The sequence below is a fragment of the Arachis ipaensis genome, chromosome B9 (assembly GCF_059453495.1).
Source record: "Arachis ipaensis isolate K30076 ecotype BB chromosome B9, ASM5945349v1, whole genome shotgun sequence".
Classification (NCBI taxonomy): domain Eukaryota; kingdom Viridiplantae; phylum Streptophyta; class Magnoliopsida; order Fabales; family Fabaceae; genus Arachis; species Arachis ipaensis.
The window spans coordinates 129,100,306-129,104,651 of NC_142444.1; the positions used below are offsets into that span (position 1 = coordinate 129,100,306).

Below are 4,346 nucleotides of genomic sequence, written 5' to 3' on the forward strand. Positions count from 1 at the left end.
GAGCTTTTGGCTTTTTCTGCTTGCTTTTTTTTTCTATTTTTTTCGTCATTTTTTTTCTTTTCTCTCTTTTTTTTTCTACAAGCTTTTGTATTCACTGCTTTTTCTTGCTTCAAGAATCATTTTTATGATTTTTTAAATTACCAAATAACATTTCTCCTGTTCATCATTCTTTCAAGAGCCAACATATTTAACATTCATAAACAACAACTTCAAAAGACATATGCACTATTCAAGCATACATTCAGAAAACAAAAAGTATTGCCACCACATCAAAATAATTAAACTAGTTTCAAGGATGAATTCGAAACCATGTACTTCTTGTTCTTTTGTAATTAAAACATTTTTCATTCAAGAGAGGTGATGGATTCATAGGGCATTCATAACTTTAAGGCATAGACACTTAAATACTAGTGATCATGAAGACAAAAACATAAACAAACATAAAGCATAAAAATTGAAAAACAGGAAAATAAATAAACAAGGAGATTAAGGAATGAGTCCACCTTAGTGAGGGTGGCGTCTTCCTCTTCTTGAAGAACCAATGGTGCTTTTGAGCTCCTCTATGTCTCTTCCTTGTCTTTCTTGCTCCTCCCTCATAGCTCTTTGATCTTCTCTAATTTCATGGAGGATGATGGAGTGCTCTTGGTGCTCCATCCTTAGTTGTCCCATGTTGGAATTTAATTCACCTAGGGAAGTGTTGATTTGTTCCCAATAATTCTGTGGAGGAAAGTGCATCCCCTGAGGCATCTCAGGGATTTCATGGTGAGGAATTTCCTCATGTCCATGATCTCTTGTTTGCTCCATCCTTTTTTTAGTGATGGGCTTATCCTTTTCAATGAGGATATCTCCCTCTATGTCAATTCCAGCTGAATTACAGAGGTGGCATATGAGATGAGGAACGGCTAACCTTGCCAAATTAGAGGACTTGTTAGCCATCTTGTAGAGTTCTTGAGGTATAATCTCATGAACTTCCACTTCCTCCCCAATCATGATGCTATGGATCATGATGGCCTGGTCTATAGTAACTTCAGACCGGTTGCTAGTAGGAATGATTGAGCGTTGAATGGACTCCAACCATCCTCTAGCCACTGGTTTGAGGTCAAGCCTTCTTAGTTGAACCGGCTTACCTTTTGAGTCAATTTTCTATTGAGCTCCTTCCACACATATGTCCATGAGGACTTGGTCCAACCTTTGGTCAAAGTTGACTCTTTTAGTATAGGGGCGTGCGTTCTCTTCCATCATTGGTAGTTTGAACGCCAACCTTACATTTTCTGGACTGAAATCTAAGTATTTTTCCCGAACCATGGTGAGCCAATGCTTTGGGTTCGGGTTCACACTTTGATCATGGTTTCTAGTGACCCATGCGTTTGCATAGAACTCTTGAACCATTAAGATCCTGACTTGTTGAATGGGGTTGGTGAGGACTTCCCAACCTCTTCTTTGGATTTCAAGTCGGATCTCCGGATACTCATTCTTTTTGAGTTTGAAAGGAACCTCGGGGATCACTTTCTTCTTGGCCATAACTTCATAGAAGTGGTCTTGATGGACCTTAGAGATGAATCTCTCCATCTCCCATGACTCAGAGGTGGAAGCAATTGCCTTCCCTTTCCTCTTTCTAGAGGTTTCTCTGGCCTTAGGTGCCATAAATGGTTATGGAAAAATAAAAAGCAATGCTTTTACCACACCAAACTTAAAATGGTTGCTCGTCCTCGAGCAAAAGAAAAGAGAAAGAAGTAGAAGAAGAAGAAAAATGGAGGAGATGGAGGGAGAAGGTGGATTCGGCCAAGGGGAAGAAGAGAGGGTTGTGTTGTGTGAAAATGAAGAAGGAATGAGGGGTTTATATAGGAGTGGGGAGGGGTTAGGGTTCGGCCATTTAGGGTTGGGTTTGGGAGGGAAATTATTTTGAATTTAAAGGTAGGTGGGGTTTTTGGGGAAGAGAGGATGGATGTGAGTGGTGAAGAGGTGATGGGAAAAAGTGATTGAGTTGATTGGTGAGGGGTATTTGGGAAGAGAGTTATGAAAAGGTGTGAAGAGGAGAGAAGAAGTAGGTGGGGATCCTGTGGGATCCATAGATCCTGAGGGAATCCTGTGGGGTCCACAGATCCAGTGGGGTTAAGAACTTTAATTATCCCTGCTCCAATTAGGCGTGTAAACGCCCTATATATGCAATCCTGGCATTTAACGCCAGATTGCAGCATGTTTCTGGCGTTAAATGCCACTTCCATGCTTGTTTTGGGCGTTCAGCGCCAGTATGCAGCATGTTTCTGGCATTGGGTTGCCTCCCAACAAGTGCTTCTTTAATGTCAATAGCTTGACAGTGGGCTCTCACTGAGCCACACAGGTGATTAGGTCAATTTTATAGATTCCCAACACCAAACTTAGAGTTTGGATGTGGGGATTCAACACCAAACTTAGAGTTTGGCTGAGGCCTCCCAACACCAAACTTAGAGTTTGAGTGTGGGGGCTTTGTTTGACTCTGTACTGAGAGAAGCTTTTCATGCTTCCTCTCCATGGTTACAAAAGGAGAACCTTGAGTTTTAAACACAAGGTAGTCCTCATTCAGTTGAAGGACCAACTCTCCTCTATCCACATCAATCACAGCTCTTGCTGTGGCTAGGAAGGGTCTTCCAAGGATGATGGATTCATCATCTTCCTTCCCAGTGTCTAGGATTATGAAATCAGCAGGGATGTAAAGGTCTTCAACCTTTACTAGTATATCCTCTACTTGTCCATAAGCCTATTTTCTTGAGTTGTCTGCCATCTCTAGTGAGATTCTGGCAGTTTGCACCTCAAAGATTTCCAATTTCTCCATTGCAGAGAGGGACATGAGGTTTATCCCTGACCCAAGGTCACATAGAGCCTTCTCAAAGGTCATGGTGCCTATGGAACAAGGTATTAAGAACTTTCCAGGATCTTGTTTCTTCTGAGGCAATCTCAGTTGATCTAGATCACTCAGTTCATTGGTGAGCAAGGGAGGTTCATCTTCCCAAGTCTCATTACCAAATAATTTGGCATTCAGCTTCATGATAGCACCAAGGTACTTGGCAACTTGCTCTTCAGTAACATCTTCATTCTCTTCAGAAGAAGAATACTCATCAGAGCTCATGAATGGCATAAGGAGGTTTAATGGAATCTCTATGGTCTCCAGATGAGCCTCAGAGTCCTTTGGTTCCTCAGAGGGAAACTCCTTATTGATCTCTGGACGTCCCAGAAGGTCTTCCTCACTGGGATTCACGTCCTCTTCCTCCCTTGTAGGTTCGGCCATGATTGTTATATCAATGGCCTTGCACTCTCTCTTTGGATTCTCTTCTGTATTGCTTGGGAGAGTACTAGGAGGGGTTTCAATGATCCTTTTACTTAGCTAGCCCACTTGTGCTTCCAAATTTCTAATGGAAGACCTTGTTTCATTCATGAAACTTAGAGTGGCCTTAGATAGATCAGAGACTATATTTGCCAAGCTAGATGGATTCTGCTCAGAACTCTCTGTCTTTTGCTGAGTGGATGATGGAAAAGGCTTGCTATTGCTAAACCTGTTTCTTCCACCATTATTAAAGCCTTGTTGAGGCTTTTGTTGATCCTTCCATGAGAGATTTGGGTGATTTCTCCATGAGGAATTATAGGTGTTTCCATAGGGTTCAACCATGTAATTCTCCTCTGCTATTGCAGGGTTCTCAGGATCATAAGCTTCTTCCTCAGAAGATACCTCTTGAGTACTGTTGGATGCAGCTTGCATTCCATTCAGACTCTGAGAAATCATATTGACTTGTTGAGTCAATATTTTGTTCTGAGCCAGTATGGCATTCAGAGTATCAATTTCAAGAACTCCCTTCTTCTGAGGCGTCCCATTACTCACAGGATTCCTCTCAGAAGTGTACATGAACTGGTTATTAGCAACCATGTCAATGAGTTCTTGAGCTTCTGTAGGCATTTTCTTTAGGTGAATGGATCCACCTGCAGAAGTATCCAACGACATCTTAGCTAATTCAGACAGACCATCATAGAATATATCCAGGATGGTCCATTCTGAAAGCATGTCAGAAGGACACTTTTTGGTCAGTTGCTTGTATCTCTCCCAAGCTTCATAGAGGGATTCACCTTCTTTCTGTCTGAAGGTTTGAACATCCACTCTAAGCTTACTAAGCTTTTGAGGAGGAAAGAACTTGGCTAAGAAAGCCGTGACCAGCTTATCCCAAGAGTTCAGGCTATCTTTAGGTTGAGAGTCCAACCATACTCTAGCTCTGTCTCTTACAGCAAACGGGAAAAGCATAAGCCTGTAGACCTCGGGGTCAACCCCATTGGTCTTAACAGTATCACAGATCTGCAAGAACTCAGTTAAGAACTGAAAA

At 41.9% G+C, this 4,346-nt stretch overlaps 1 non-coding gene across 1 annotated transcript; it reads left to right on the forward strand.

Moving 5' to 3' along the window:
- Positions 1–4,027: 4,027 nt before the first annotated feature.
- Positions 4,028–4,135, forward strand: LOC148546291 (small nucleolar RNA R71). The gene has a single exon (XR_015900634.1). It is a non-coding gene; the product is annotated as a small nucleolar RNA R71 (small nucleolar RNA).
- The last annotated feature ends 211 nt before the right edge of the window (positions 4,136–4,346 follow it).